At 41.7% G+C, this 17158-nt stretch overlaps 1 protein-coding gene across 1 annotated transcript in view; it reads left to right on the forward strand.

Annotated features, from left to right (window-relative positions):
• The first annotated feature begins 645 nt into the window (after nt 1-645).
• fam49bb (family with sequence similarity 49 member Bb) overlaps nt 646-17158 on the forward strand; it is a 38235-nt gene continuing 21722 nt past the window's right edge. Inside the window, exons 1-2 of the mRNA XM_073488309.1 lie at nt 646-721; nt 9900-9985. The gene's annotated coding sequence lies outside the window, so the exon portion shown is untranslated. The remainder of the gene's footprint in view (nt 722-9899; nt 9986-17158) is intronic.

Genomic DNA, 17158 nt, shown 5'->3' on the forward strand with positions numbered 1-17158 from the left:
GCCTCGTGAAATGCTGATTGCTCGGCACACATACACATTAAACCTAATGTAACCACTTTTGAAGCCACTTCTTAATTAAATTCTCAAGTTCCTTTAATGTTTCCTAAACACCAAAGTCAGTAGCCTAATGCCCTGACATGCTGTGTAGATATTAAACATCAGCTGGCTCTTCAATTCATCAAGTAAAGGCGCCATTTTGATTTACATGTTTAAATTGATCCAAGGTGGTTTGAAGTGACACTGAGGTCAAAGTGGGGGGGGGGGTCAGGTAGCACGTCAGCGCCGCCTAGTGCTAGTTTAACGCTCATATTAGCTTCTTGCTCAAGGGCACTTGGGTAGAGCGAACGACTGGTTCAAACGAGGCTTCCTATAGTCCTAATTAAAGCCGCGGTGAGACACATTAATAGGCTGGGTCAGTAGTAATCCGGTGCAAGTGACGGTTGAAACAGTGCAGCGGGTCGCGGCTGACCGGGCGGGTCTATCTTCACACAGAGGAAGAAGGTGTGCAACTTCCCCCCTCCGCGCTCAAGAGGTGGGTCAAACCGAACTCCCCTCTCGTTCGACGGCTCACGATGACGCTCGATAACTAACCCGGAAACAAGCAGCGGCAGCAAATCGCTTTTCTTCTCCTTTCAGCCCCGCACCGCTGCTGCTGCCGCTGCTGCTGGCTCCTAGCGTGGTATCCAGACGTCGACTCCCGTGTTTCTCTACGAGCACCAAGGTAAAAAAGAAAAACCCGGAGAAAAATTACTACTTTATCCAACCTTTTAATGTCTGCGCGACTAACCGCCGTTGCCGTCCACCGGTTGCCATTGACTCCGGCTTGTTTTGAGTGTTACATTTTTGAACATTAATGGTGAATCACAAGCGTGCGGAAATCATACCGACGTATCGACACAAGTTGCTGTAAAAAAAATTCAAACAGTGTTTGAAGAGATATGTGTTTGTTTTTTTTAGGTTACACCCTCGTTGTACCGTTAACTTCCCCTTTTCAGGACAACGCTAGGTTTCTCAAGGTAGACGTGAGGGCGACACTGCTAGCTAGGTTTTTCCTTTATTTGGCCAGAGGCATTTTGGATGTTACATGCTTGACCCATATATTATTAATGCCAGGTTATCTATCTATCTATCGGCTGTGTTCGGCCTCGTCTGCTCCACACAGCCAGGTAATCTATACAGTCTTAAACTAACAAACCGTATGGCTGGGATTAAGACTGCTCGCTTACAGGCGGTTAAATGATGCATCATTGAAGGAAATGCACACGCTGACAGCTGGGCCATGGTTAAGGCTGGTTTGTCTTTGGTTATTTTCACGCTGATCAATAAGTGATTAAGGATTTTATCACAGGTTTCCTTTTACTGTGATTCTGGCAGTGGTAGGAGTAGTATTCAATGCATTTACTCAAGTAAAAGTAGGAATACCATGATGTAAAATCTGATTTTTGCACGAGTAAAAGTACAGAAATTATTATGATTGATGCACTAAGATCCAAGCAGCAGTTTAAAGGGGCGCTGTGTAGTTTGGGAGAAGAAATTCAAACTCAGAATTTTAATATTTACAATAATAATGAGGAAATAATACAAATTTAGAATTACTTATTTATTCCACAACTGAATAAACCAGCTGTTCTCGAAAGGAAAATAAGGTCCCTAGAATACTGTTCGAACTAGAAAGGTGGCAGGGTCCGCCAAATATAAACAAAGTTAAACGGTATGAAATTGCGTTGTCCTTTTATGGTCAGTTTGTTTATTCAGTTTATTAAGTCATTAAAATGCTGAGAGTTTGTTTGTTTAAGCATTACAAGTCCCCTAACCCTAACTAATTTTGAGTAGTGTATATATTGTTGGCTAGTGTTATTCACTGTATATTAATGAATCAGGTTTCATATGCTCATAATAGTCGTCCAATAAATGTAGTGGCACAAAAAGTGCATTATTTCACTCTGAAATGTAGTAAAAAGCCAAATGAAATGGCAGTATTCGAGTATGCGTACTTTGGTATATTCCACCGCAGGCTCCCTAATAAACCTGTCACTTTTATTTCATGTGAAAACAACTCACTGAGTGGAGTTGGTTGTCTAAAGTTTGCACCAGTTGTCTGCAAATCCAACCATAGCACGCACATATATGTGATTTCCTTTCCGGCCAGTCTCTGCAGACATCCTGAAAGTGGAAGTGAAACATCCAGAAAGCCAGTGCTTTGTGCAGCTCTGTTGTGGTTGTGATGTAACGTCTACATTAAATTTGTCTCCAAAGTGTCACGGTCTCTGTTTGTGCAAATTGGGACAGTTTTGCTGAGCATGCTATAATGAACAGGAAGTCTCAGAAGATGGTGTAATTGACAAGATGATAGAGGTAATCTCAATGACTGTAAGCAGAGTTTTGAGGCTCATCAATGAGACCTTTAACTGTCCTCTGCTGCACATTTTTATGTCGGTTAGCCTGGATTTACTGCAAGCCAGCGCAAAAAGGCCCGCCTTTGAAGGCAAATCCAGTTCTGCTGTGTGAGATTTCATGCCTCCAGGTTGTTTGAGTTGCAGTTTGTCTTCCTCATATCTGCCACGGTGCATTTTCAAAAAAGGAAGTCACCTTTCTCTCTGCTACTGCATCTTCTTTCACAGATGGACACAACTTTCTGTTCTCATGGTTCAAATGTGTGTAGACTTGTAAATACAGGCCGGAAAAGACATGACAAAGTTGTATAACTGTAAGACGTGGTACGACGTGTTGTGCCATGTCTCATACTCATTCTGTACCGGTGTGGACAGATGAGATAATAGATGGAATGACTTTTAAAGGAAGCTAAGTAGCTTGAAGCCAACTCTTCCTTATTTTGATAAGTGTAGCATGATGAACATGTAGAAGTTGCTGCAGCAGTTACAAAGATTACAAAAGTGAGGGGAAAGGCTACTTGCGACAAGAAAGTGAAATCTGGTGTTGTGCATTACGTGGGTTCAGGAAGTAACCAGTGGGAGATTTTTCTCACAACCCTGACTTGTGAAACAAGCATGAAATGAGAATATGGCTCATTTGGCACAAATGCAGTCCCTCATAAATCCCAGTTGACTGCAGGTAAAGGCATGCAGGTGTATTTAGGCATGACCTTTCTTAGAAATGAATATTGGATACTGTTGCAACACTGTCACACAAATGTTGTTTTGGAAATAATTTGTTTTTAGCTATTTACATGTTACTATTTATTTAAAATCTGGTGGTAACCTTATCATAATGCCATACAGCTTCAGTGAGGATGTTGTTGACATTAGATAAGACTTGTCAGTGCTTCACATCAGTGTTTGCATTATGGCTGCTTGAATAACAACATGAACGCAGATGTGGTGTACATGATAAAATCGTCTGTCATTGTGCGAACATAATGCAGATAAATTTAGCCATTTTTTTTCTATTAAACTTCCTCTCAGTTTGACCCACTGGGACCCTTTGAGGAAGCCCATGTCAGAGGCCTTTCCACATACTTTCTCCTGTATTTTCTAGTTGGGACAACTCTGAGACACTGTAGCTGTGGAGATAACATGAGGCTAGAGTGAGTGTAATGGTAGTTAATTTTAATTATTAATCGTTGTTCCAGGAGTCCTCCCAAGATCCTTGAGGGCAGAGCGGCACAGACGCTGAACAAATGATCCAACATTTATCATTTTAGAAGAAATCTTTCCGAAAACTGCCCAAAACAGACCGTTTAGATAATAGATTAATCAGTTTGAGTATTTTATAAGAAATAAAAGATGTCAAAATCCTGATTCCTGCTTCTTAAATGTAAATATTCTCTGGTTTCTCTACCCCTCTCAGACAGTAAACTGAATATCTTTGAGTTGTCAACTAAACGAGACATTTGAGGATGTCATCTTGGACTTTGGGAAACATTTCCCACCATTTTCTTACGTTTTTATAGACCAAGCAACTACTCGAAATGAAAATTCTCTTCTCATCTCATTAGGACAGTTTCCTATGAATAAATCATTGACTTCCCTGGAATGTCACCAAGCTCTCCAGACCCCTCTTTGCAACCCACTCCTCTTGCACACACCCAGTGTCACTGAGCTGCTGGCCTCAGGTTGGGTTACAGCAGTTATCCCTGGTATGAGGTTCACTCGAGAAGTGATCCACTCGTACTAAAAGTCTGGTCTAGTGGAGGCATTGTTGCAACATGTTTAGTTATTGTGCCACTGTGTGGTTTTTTATTGTATTGTGACATCTCAAGCAACCAATGTGTGTTTATTTACTATACAGTGATTGCCAAAGACTTTAATACATGTCATAATATCAGCTGTAGGACATCTGAGTGAGGAAGATTACACCATTTTAAACTCCACGAATTTTAGTTTAAATTTTTATCACTTTTTTTAAGTGCTCATTTCATGTAGGGTGTTTTTATGGTTTTTCTGATCTGTGGTGGGTGGACACAATAACAGGAGCACTTGTAAATGAAATGCAACCCACAGCAGCTTCAGGAAATAACAAGAACCAACTCCTCTCTGACACCAAAACTATATTTAAAGATTTACAAATCATTTACAGGGCATTTTGCATCATAATGCCAGCCTCTAGTATTCCACATACTTCAGGCAGCATGCTTGGTCAGGTGCTGCTGTCTTCGCCTCATGCAGAATGAAGCTGTATTGATCCCTCTCTATAGCATAATGCTGTTTGTTCAGTTATTCGGATTAACTTCCTCTAAGTGATTTGGCCTGTTCAGCATTCTGCTCTAACACCATTATCATGACGAGGCTTAATCCAGGAGAGGTGGTGACTTCAGCATCATGTATTGTCTACAAGGCTTTCTCTTGTTGTTTAGAAATATGTTTTTTTAAGCTCCTGAGTTGTAGTACATTTACTGCTCTGGAAATTGTGCCACTTGAGAGCCACTATTCAGTACACATAAATCTCCTTTTTCCCATCGCTACTGCGTGTCTACTCTTGTCCATAAGCAGATGATAGTTGAAATGATGACACACTTGAGTTACTCAGTAGGAAAAGCTGACTGTGCCCCCCTTCTGAGTAGGCCTGCATGTTTCTACACACAGAGGAATTATTAGCAGTGTCTTGATTTAATTAGCTAGTCAGTGTTGTACTTTTTAATGACTGCATGTGTTTATTGAGTCTCTACGAGGAAGCATCAACTGCTGTTACAAACAGATTTATTTCGTAGTTTGTTGTTGAACACACGCTGACTGTTTTGCTGATAAATGAGCAGAGACTGATGGTCTGGAGCCGTGGAGGTCCTCGTCGTGTTGGTTTGTGTTTGTGGCCTCTAGCGGCGGCGAGTAATGTACTTTTGATGTGTGCCTCTGATGTGTATGAGTCAGTATGTGTTGCCAGTTTCTGATCTGCAGCTCTGGCTGTGCTGGTAGACTTCGAGCATTCCTCTCAACTTTCTCACATCCGTCCTGTGATGTTGGCTTATCTGAAGCCCTGAGCGTGCACATAATGAGAAGTGAGCACAATCGCCAATCTTTTTTTTTTCTTTTCTCTCCTGCAGGCAGGCCATCCAAAGGCCTCCAACAGGATGCTTTCATTTGTTGCTCTCTGTATGCAGCAGTCACATCTTCAGAGTAAATGTGGAAAGAAAGCAAAGTGGACTTTGCATAGAATCTCTCAACACAAGGCTATAAATAACGTGGCCCACTCAAAAGGAAAAAAGCTGTCACTTTGTGTGCCCCTGCCCCCACACCTTTCACACATGCACACAAAACCCCTCCAGGCTCAGATTTGAGAGAATCTGCAGAAAAGACAGTAGAGAAAAAGATCGGTGTGAGATTGTCTCCTTTGAAAGCCACTGAAAGCAGCTACGCAATTATTCTATTGTCCTGCTGTTTAAAAAAAATATGATCAAATCATCAAATCAGAAAAATAAAACCAGAGATATTTCTGCCCTTGTGTTGGTGATGGTTATTTTATTCCAGTATGTTAGACGAGGCAAGCATGAGATTCTCATGTGGCCGCCTACATGTCAGTGGACACAGAGCAGGGAGTTGCCACAGATGGCAGATCAGCATGCTAGAAATTCAGTTTTTGCATGAAACTGTTGCTGCGCTGCCCCCGCACCAATCCTTCATCCTCAGAGTAAAAAAAAAAAAAAACCTGTTTTACTTTATCCCAGCTGCCTGTGCATTAATTAAATCCTTACTAGATTCTGAAAAGCTGTCAATAGGCTATATTGAAATACATGATATTTATCTTCATAGACTGAAATCTTCCCTGATCACTTCATAAATGTCAGGACTGGGCAACAAAATCAATTATCACGATATTTTTGATCAAATACCTTGAAATCGATATTGTCAATGATATTGTAGGATGATCGTCAGTTTTTACTTACACAGAAAATGGACACAATAAGATTTTTTAAACATCTTCATCAGTAATGTGGATATAATTTAAGTGGGTAAAGACAAGTAAGTTCAGAAAATTACATGACTTAACTGTTATACTGCCTTTATAACTGACGGACAAAGACAACAAACCATATCATGATATTACAGTATCTAAAATTTAAGCTGATATTAATCTCATATCACAATAATGATATGTCAATATATTGCCCAGCCCTGCTGATAATATGCCCTGTTGTGATATACAGAAGTCACATAGGCCTATTTTATGTTGTTCGATATATTGTGATAATTAATATGGTGATAAGTTTTGCTCTGTTTTATCGTGATAGCTTTGCTCTTTTAATTAAAGGTGTAGAACCTGGTCAAAAGGAGGAGATATATGTACTTTTACATTGCATGCACAGTACATAAAGCTAATTAATTTTGCTTTATATTTTTCAGGAAAAAAGTAAAGCTGTCTGTATCATTTTGTCAACAATAGTGAGCAAACATTAGCTTGCTCACATGTTAAAGTAAGAATGTGAACATGGTAAACATGTCTCCCTCAGCTGCTAAACAGCTGCTTCTTACAGGATGTAATGATCACTAATACTGATGACAAACTCATATGCTGTGGTCTGGTTGTATGATTGATTTTAATTACTTGGTATGGTGTAAATCATTTTAGAATCCAGGTGAGATGAATCAGCTCTCAACACGACACTTGTTTTTGACATTTCAGTTCGAGGATTTCCATGTAACTGATGATCTTTGGAGGTTTTCTTAATGAAATGATTTTCCACAGAGGCTCAGCTCTGCTCTGTGTGGGCTCCGGCAAATTCGCGAACACAGTGGATATCCCTCTTCAGCTCTCTTTCACCAGTAGGGAACGGTTGAAATACAAGTTGTCATGGCAACTTGAGTGTTAATTGAAGTTTTACTCACCAGTGTTTAAGTTTTTTTTTTTCCCCAATGTCTCTTGGTAGACCTATTAGACATAAGCGTCTCTGCTGTATGGCCTATACTGAGAAAAAGACTAGTTAATTAATATTATAGTTAATTATATTTTTAGGTATTTCTAATATTTTATCCACCATGTTCTTACCAATGAGGATAGACTCAGCTGGCATTTGAGCTTATATTATGTTTGTGTGTGACAAATGGACATCCCCCACATATAGATCCTATTGATTACCTCAGTGGCCTGTTCTGTACTCAGACTCTGCACATGTTTTGCTGTGTGTAAGCACACACACAGTTTACAGCAGGCCCACACATGTTGGCCCACATTTATGGAGTCCTTCATGTGGCGGAGTAAATTAAAGCCAAAGACAAATGTACTTGCTACGTTGACTTCTAGCTGAAGATGTGAGAGCACATATTGAAATGTGTCTCAGCACCCCTCAAGTGTTTTTTTTGCCCTCTTAATAGCAGAATTTTTGAGACGTTACAGCCTCATAAAAAACAATTCTTGTACACAAAACGTTCAAATCCAGTTCTGGTATGTAGCTACTGTACACTTCTCCGGGAAGTGACAAATCAAAACAAGGAAATGAGTCTTTGAAACAGAAGGAAGTAAGCGTTTAGTTGACTTTGTTTTATTGCCTCTGATGCAGTGGGAATAAAGCAATATCAGAGCAGTCATTCTGGTAAACATGAGATTGCAGTGTCTCTAGTTCAAGTTTTTGCTATGGGATTTAAAGGGAACTGAACTTTCAGATTTCTCAATTCTTAACTTACTGCCATTAGTCATCTCCTCACATGACTTTGTCCTTATTTAAATGACTTCAAGTTTTTGTCAGGATAAACAGCTCCTCATGTGATGCCTCCGAGCTAATGGAAACACTAAAACACTGAACCCCCACAGTGGTGCTGGTTAACTTTTCCCTCAGTTTAATTGTTGCTTGAAGGGATGAGCAAATGACTACACAGACACACACACTGCTTCAGAATGATCTCATCATGTGGGTCTTTTCCCACCGCAGCACTGAGGTGAATGACAGTATTCCTATATACAGCATGAGCCACAAATATGGCTATGATAATGGTTTGAATAGCACTGTAGTGATGTGATGGTTGTCATTTACCACAATTGTGTTAATAATTAAACATTTATAGCATATTCTGGAAAGTTGTATATGTGGAGGGCTCAGGTAGCCTCAGATTTATTATGACAGCCTTATAAGCCTCACAGAACAGCTCACATGGCTGTAGACTCTAATAGGGATACACGTTGCTGTCATCTGATGTGCCAATATTTTCTAGTTGTCATTTCAGTGTAATGCTGCTACCAAAGTCTCCTGTGTCTTGAAATACTGATGCACTGCTCCACATACTGTAGTCTGACTGTAACCCCTCTAACCTCATGTGCTCATTCAAGGGATGATTTGGCCTTATGTCGTGCCCCCCAGCTGTAGGCATGATGCATAGCTGACTCCCATGATGCCGTGCCACAGATGTCACCCAGAATGTCCCCTGTGACATGTCGGCTCTATTGGATTAGGTCTCACGGTCAGTTTGCTTGAAGGAAAGCCTGTGTCAGAATCATGGCCAGGAAGAGAGACTGTCATTTTTCAGGTTCATAAGAAGAATGTTTTTCTCTTAGTTCATCATCTCGTCGACCTCTTGCTTTTATTTCTGTGCTTTGCCCTTTTACACACTGTCTCATTCGATCGCCACTCTTCCACCGCTCTCACACCCTTGTGAGTTTGAAGTTTCAGGGTTTGAAGTCTGATCACATTCATGCATGACCAACACCGTCACTATTGCTGTGCATTTGTATGCAGGCTAGCGAAGAGAGGAGTGCCTTGGTCCTAATGGTCTCACAGTCTACTGAGCTCTCCGTCAGGGCTGCACGACTTGTGAAACGAGCTTCTGGCTTCAAAAGGCTGTGTTGAATCTTAAAACTGAGGAGATTCTTTTCTTACTTTGGCCGGAAACTAGATGTGTTTTTTTTATTTTGATAAATGAGAGTAAATGTTTCACTGACAAACTGATACATTTTAATTGCCTATTCAAGATTTCAAGCCTTCTCTGAATGAAAAGAAGTAAACACGAGCTGGGTTTGAGTTAATTGTGCTGCAGAGCTCAAAGGAGGTGGCAGGAGGCCTTGAAGTGAATCAGAGGAAGTGTTACACAATAGGAAGTGGTGTTTTTTTTTTTTTTATATTGCGTCTATTTGTTCCATGTTTTTATAAAGACTCTGCAATTAGCTCATATTTCACAAGGAAGAACAAGCCTGCTGTTGCATACTTGCATGTTATCTGTAGCCTTACTGGTAATGTTCCCTTTTTGTGTGATTTTAATCACCTTGTTTAAACAGGAACTTGATAGCAAGATGACATGAATGAAGAGGTGAGCTGTCGACCTGAAAATGCAGAATTCTACTAGAATGTGTGTGCTTTAAGAAGTTGAATTTCATCTAAAGTATTAATGCCACTGGTTGTTTCTAGCTGTTGGCATTGGACTGAAATGTTCTTCTTGACAGGCTCTGTCTGCAGTGCTATGCTTTATTTCTTTTTTAGACTCACATTTGATGTTTTGTGACTGCTGACCTGTGTTTCATAGGCTGACCTCTGCTGGAGGACTGTGACCCGGGGCCACCTGCCAGGCCGGGCCTCCCTGCTCCCGACAGTCACACAGCTCCACTGCTGGTAAGTCCTTAACTGACTCTTGTAAGATTGGAGAAAGCTGTTTTGAACCCTTTAATGCATGAATTATTAAATCCCAAAGTCAATTTTTTCCAGTGTTTGCCTTTACTCTTAAACACGTTTAAAAAATGCCAATAACTCTTTTTATTGCCGAGATGTCTACTGCAATGGACACCATCAACAGTATAAAGAGTGGTTTTCTGAAATAACTGTTAAATTCTTATATTTTCAGAAAACCACAGGTTAAAACTATATTTTTCAACTAAATAAGAGATGTTTGAAATACTTTTATCTAGTTTTTTAATCATATTTCTCTTGTACATCATTTTCCTGTGACTCCAGTTAATTGAGATCTGGCAGAATATACAGTTTTTCACAAATGTTGGTAAAATCTGAATAAACGTATTCTAGAGGTAGTTGTTGCATCCCGACTACCCTCTGCCATTTTGAATTTATGATGTCGTATCTCAAACTGACAAAGATGATAATCAACTGGATATGTTGACAAGGCTTTAGGCGTCCATGATCTGGTGACTGGGGCATGGTAGCCCAACTGAAATGATTCAAAATGGCTTCCAAATATCTGTCCACTGCATTGGACACCATGCATGAAAGGGTTAAAGGATTGGTTTGGGCTGCAGCTAATGATTATGCTCATTATCGAGAAATCTGCAGATTATTTTCTCATTCAATGGATTAATTCCTTGGTGTATTTCGTGTCAGAAAATGCCGAACTGTCAAAATCCAGAAGATATTTGGTTTACTATAACATAGGTCAAAGAAAAGCAGCAAATCCTCACATTTATTGGCTGTGGTTGAATTTAGGAATATTTATTTGTTGCTGTAGATTTCGTATCCCATCTTACATTAAAGGGTGTTAAGAAGGGATCTCTTTAGTATGAGCAGAAGTAATTATTTCACTGTACATATGGGCTTATTATTCAATGACAGACTTGGAAAAATGTGAACATACACTTAAATTCCACCTTCCACGTCCGTAAGTCCACAAATGCAAATTGAGTTTTAGTCTGTTTTCAGTCTGTACGCTTTCATTTTCCACTTTGGATTACCATCTGCATATCTGCAAATATTTGTTTACAGGTCTTTTTATATCTATTCAACGTCATGACTCATATCTGATCCTAATTTGAATTGGCCGCAATACTTGAAAAGCAGGTTGTTTTAAAATAGCAGGCAAATGCTGTGTGTGCACCTGCGTTTCTCCCTTGTTTTAAAGTAATTTGGGTCATGGTGCAAACAGAAGGACTTTAAATGATTAGATGCAGTTCTTTAAATGGCAGTGAAGTCGGTTCCCTTACTCTCTTTCCACTGGTGGTAATTTCCACGCTAATGTGGGCTCAGTATAGGGAGGAGGAAAAATTGTGTAACTGTATTACTTTGCTGTTTTTACAATTTTAGTTTGAAATGTTCAAACACGAGACTTTTGCTCGGATTTTGCACCTCATATACTTCTAGTCCAAACCTCAGTAAGAAAATGCTAGCTCAGTTTACATGGACCCTAATATTCCACTAATAATCAGAATAAATGCCTCAATCACAACAGACTGACCCGATCTGGCCTAATCTAAATTAATTTTCAATCAGATCGAGTGGGGTGGTGTAAATTTTTTGATAATCCGTTCAATAAGAAAATACAAGTGTCTGATAACCATGTAAACACTAATAGTACCTCATGATGTTGGTCCATCTTGAAAAAAATTTAAGTAAAACTTCTTTTTGTCACTGCGCCTCTTTGCGCATGTCAAAAAAAGCTACATATTGATTAGCTGTTTTGGGGCATGTAAACACACATCAGATCATTTTATTTATGTTTCAGCTATTGTTTCATGGAGAAAAATGCAACTATGACAGTGTGTGCTTCAGTTTGACTGTAACATTACATTGCTCTCTATGGACATTGAGCCCCAGCCGGCGCAGAATCAAATCTTGCCAGATCTGTCCCTCCTGTGTCTCATTAACGCCTACACTCTGAATTTAACAAAGAAAAAATAATGAAGGGGAACTGGTCCATTCACTTAAGAAAATCTTTAAAAATTCTTATTTCAGATGAGTCACACTCGCCTAGATGAACTCCCTCTTGTTAATAAACTTTATTGCCGTTCATCACCTTATCTTGTTGAGGTTCAAACATGACCTAAACTTCAGTTTTAGAGCTGTGGTAGTTTGGGTGCACAGATATAGTAGACATGTCATTATGTAAGACTGCCTGTGGTGCACCTATGCCTATTATAGCCTTAATGTGCTGTGCTGTGGGTGTATGTGTAATGCTGGCTCAGGAAATGAAGTGCATTGTGGGCCATAAAAAGGAGTTGAGTAATGTAGGTGCTCCCAGCTTCCTGTTTCAGCCCCCCTCAACCCCCAAAGGCCAGAGTGTTTATGTAACTACAGGGTGCAGGGTCACTGCCCAGCATCTGGAGCTTCTTGTTCAAATACATTTCACATCTTTTATTTAATAGTCAGTGACTTTGTAGCATTAAGTGCTTGGAGGACCTGTGTGTTCCTCATTTTAGCAGTGTGTAGTTTTAGTGCATGTTTCACTTCACAGTAAAAAAAGGAACTATTATTTGAGGCGCTCTCAGGTTGTCTCTCCTTTCCTCAGCCTGTCACACCTCACCATCATCTCTCCCCTGCTTGCATGTCCGCCCATCCCATGTTGTATTTTCCTCTGTGTCTCCTCGGAGATTGTTACCATGACACACGGCTGTCCTTCGATTGGCTGAGCTTTCGTGCTGGAATGCTGCGCTGTTTTTGACAGCTAAGCCTCAGGTGGTTCATATATAGGATCACTAAGTCAGTGTGTCCCCACGAGAGACCTGTAGTGTGTGTTTGTTTGTGTATGTGTGTGTGCGTTTAGGCTAATGACAATCTGCCGTGGTGTCCTAGTAAGACTGAATCCATTCACTAAAATAGCCGGCTATTCTAGTTAGCACGCAGTACACAGCCCTGTGGCAGTACAGAAGAGCAGCAGACATGTTGCATTGTAAACCGAGAATGGAGTTAATGCAGCAGGCTGGGTTTTGTGTGTGTGTATGCATGTATATATGTATGTGTGTGTCTGTGTATATGTGTGTCCTATATGTATGTATATATGTGTGTGTTTGTGTGTGTGTGTTTGTATATGTGTGTGTGTGTGTGTGTGTGTGTGTGTGTATGTGTATATGTATATATGCATGTACAGGATGGATTAGCCTCGCTAAGCCAAGGGGAGTAGTGGTGAAGCAGCCTGAGGTGAAGCTTTTCTTGGCTCTCCTCTTGCTACGTTCATAATTGGGTCGATACTGCCCCCAGCTGGTGAAGAGTAGCAGTGTTATACCTGTGTAGATGATGGACTGTGCACAAAACTGTAGGTTTTTGTAATATTTATAGCTCTAGAATTAGGGATTCCCCCAACTCACTGCTTTGTCTTTTTTTGTTTTTAAAATAGCGGTGTGACTTCAGTTACACAATAAAAAAAAAATATGTTCAGCCTGTTTAATCAGCTTTATATGAGAAGCCGTACTCAAATAAGGGAAGAAAAGAAATTGCTCTTGACTCAGCATATGGTAGACGCTCCAGCCTCTCTCTCCACCCGCCCGCTGAGCAGGTCATTTGAGATGATATGTCTGAGTGGGTGTAATATGTAGAGTGGCTTGTTATGTCAGCTAAAAGCTCCCAGCTTCTCCTCGGTTATCTATTATTTATGCCACTGGAGGGCTGACACTGTGTAACTTCCTGCCCCGGGTTCCCTGGAGGAGCACGTCCGGCTGCACTCATTCCTCTGCAGACGTACAATGTCTGAAAGCCTGAGTGGCTGTCAGGTTAGCATGAAACGTGGCATTTAACGTTCAGTCTGCAGAAATGTCATTCTAATTTTCTGTGTTTTACCAATTGAGCTCCTGCCCTGAAGTGGCTGCATGGGAACACTGGATGGTGCTCTTACATCACGCTTCTGATCCCAGGAAACTGACATGTTGTCCTCAGTGAGAGTTACATTTCCTTTATGACTTCTGCAAATAAAAGTGATTAATTTCCTTGCATTTGCATTTATAAATTTCACTCCTAAGCATTATTATAGCTGGCATGTGATTGTTAAAATGTTTGGGAGTGGTCTTCCCGAACTGTTCACTCCTTGCGTCCATTACTCTTTCCCTCCTCCAGATGGCACTCCTCTCTTACCGAAGGAAAAAGCTGGTGGTACTCTTCAATCTGACACTCATCATCCTTCCAAAACCTCCTCTGAGCCCCACCCTAAAAAATCCTGTTAGGGCAATACTGTGCAGGAAAAAATAAAACATTGAAGGTGATGATCCACTGTATATCAATTTAAATCAAGCTTTGAGTTTCCTCAGCAGCCACCTATGTAAGGCGTTATGGTGCTGAAATACTCAGGAGTGTGCCGGAGTAAGATTTAAGGATGCAGTGCTGGTGAGTCACAGTCAGTCAGAAGGTCAGTCGAGTAATGATGGTTTGGGGCTATTTTAGCAGCATCTGAATGGTTTTTAGGAGGCAGCTGCCCTGAAGGAGGTGCTGCTCAGACCGACGACTGTGAGTCAATATCCCCCCCACACTCCCACCCTCCTTAATGATTTCCTAACACATCCAAGTAAGAAGTCAGCGGACTCTCAAGGGCAGGGTGGGGAGGGCTTCCTTCAGAGGCAGATGTTAAGAGAATCAAAGAGTTCATGCAGTGATATTAGGGCTCTTTTAGATGCATCTGTCACAAAATACTTCCAGCCTTTTTAGATGCTCATATAGGCCTCCGCTGTGTTGCTGTGGAAGTCTGTTTGCTGCCTTTTTTTTTAATTTAAGCTGAATGGATTGATGTGAAACTAACATCAGTCGCAGGCTGTCAGCATCTCTGTGTGTTTTTGATGGTATAAAGTGTCGTATTGGTGCGACTGAAGAGCGGCGCGGAGAGCCTCTTCATAGAGCTCGATTTCAATGGAGCCGGCGTTTTAGCTGACTCTTGTGTATGCGCCTGTTGCCATGGTTTCCAACTTTCATCAGGTGCTGTCCAAAGAGAGGGAGCTTAGCCGAGGATGAGGCGCTGCCCACTTTCATCCTGCCTCTGATCTGCTCCTGTAGACAAACGGCCGGGTTCAAATGTTCATTTCCATTCATGATTGGCTTCATTACGGCTTTTATACGAGTTGTTTTTGGAATATTTTTAGCCGCCTGCGTGGCTGCAGGAGTAAGATGAGACAGATCGCCCTAGATGTCACCTCAAGTATCGCCGTCAGTGGTGATGATTCAGTCTTCCTGTGAGGTTTGTTTTGATTTGCCAGTATCTGGGTGAGGGGGGCATTAGCTGATGTTTACGCGGGTGCAACAATACAGAGGCGTGGCTACGAGGTAATCAAGTTCACCCCCCTAAACAAACAAATGGCAACCCCTCCCCCCGTTTTTTTTTTTCCCTCATCGCCATGTGCCCCCTAAGCCATTTTTAGTCAGCTGAGTAGGATTGGCAGGAGATGGACTGGGGTGAGGAGAAGTTGAGTAGGGGGGAGGTGGCAGGAGGAGGAGGAGGAGGTAAGGGGGGGGCGCATGCCAGCCCCACTTGGGAAGTGCTCCCCCATTTTCTGCCTGTCGAATCGGGCCAGTGTCAGCGAGCTCCGGCGGGTCCAGGTCTGGCCGAGTGGGCTAATGCGATGTGGCGTGTCACCCGGGGAATCTAGGTCAAGTTTAAAGCTGCTGAGCTCTGCCCGCCTCTGCTGCAGTGTGACGCTTCGAGAGCCCCCTCCCCTTCCACACACGCAGTAACACTCAGCACACATTCCTACTTGCATTGATATTTTTTTATTTAAATATCATATGAAGATAAAAAATGAGACATGCATTTTCCTTTCTATCCCCACATAAACTCAGACATACAGTAAACATGCACACTGCTGCCTCCTCCCCCATCTCCACACCCCAGGCAAGCGCTCAGCCTCTCCACGGCGAAGCCCACGTGACGCTCCGCGCCGTGCCTGTGCCCCAGCCGAGGAGGGGGAGGGCGTTGTTTTTCTTTCCATAGTAAAGCAGCAGGGCACGTGGATCCTCATGCTGCAGCCGAGTAGTGGAATGTCAGCACTATCCCTCCCTTACATTAGCTAGCCATCAGCCCCCGAGCTGTTTTTGTAGGACGTTGCCGCAGTGCTCGGTTTCAGCTGTGCCTTGCTTCTTGGTGTGCCTATTACAGGCGAGGCAAAGAGCTGTGAGACTCTTAAAAGGCAGTGCCATCCTGAGGTCAGGCTGCTGCATGGGCGTGGCACTGTTTTGGTGTCCTTTACCAAAATATGCTTCGACCTCTCTGCACCATCTGCAAATATTTAGAATATTGAGTTTTGCTCACATGTATCCAACATTTTGACATTTTTATTGATTTATTTTACAGCAAAGTAACAAAATCAGTTTCATATTTGACTGCAATTAGAATAAAATAAGTTTGAAGTCATCAGTGTATGTCTTAATTTTGCTTGTTTTGCAGTTAAAAATTAATCAAAATATTAGAAATTTGCTGAGCTGCGCAGAATAAAAATCAAATCACATTAAATCACTAAGTGCTCAGTAGTGGAATTAAATATTTCTCCATCGTCTCCAGTTGACTTCACTCCCCGACTAATCCGCTGTTTTTGGCGCATTACCTCATCTGTATTAATATATTCATGTGCTTTCAAGTCCTACTACTACTGTACTCGCTCCTCACGCGGAGCTTGGCTCTGATTGGCTGCTGCAATGTTTTCAATGGCACCAAATTTTTTTTGACTCCATGGATACAGTGAGCTGTTGGGTAGATCCGCTCAGCCAATAGGAAAGCTGCGCGGGCTCCTGCTTGTCAGATTCTGCCCCTGGCCTTAGAAGCAGCCCTCCCCTCCCTCGCTGCGAGCACGCGATGGCTCAGTGGGGGGGTTCAAAACAACAACAAGGCTGTCGTCGGGCTCTCTGTGGTGCCCAGGACATGCCAGCACTCCTGGGTACTACTACAGCCACTGAGGGAGGGGGGCAGCTTCAGTTCCTCAGTCTCTCTCTCTCTCTCTGATACAGTGTCTATGTACTCTCAGCCAGCACTTTATCCTCTCACTTCTCTCTTACTATGCTATCATTAAGCAGCCAGTTACTCACAGTAGCATATATTGTTTTAAATTAATCTTTAAAGAAGCATTTGTCATCATAAGAAGTCCATATAAGCTGTTA

The sequence above is a fragment of the Pagrus major genome, chromosome 19, assembly GCF_040436345.1.
Source record: "Pagrus major chromosome 19, Pma_NU_1.0".
Taxonomy (NCBI): Eukaryota; Metazoa; Chordata; class Actinopteri; order Spariformes; family Sparidae; genus Pagrus; species Pagrus major.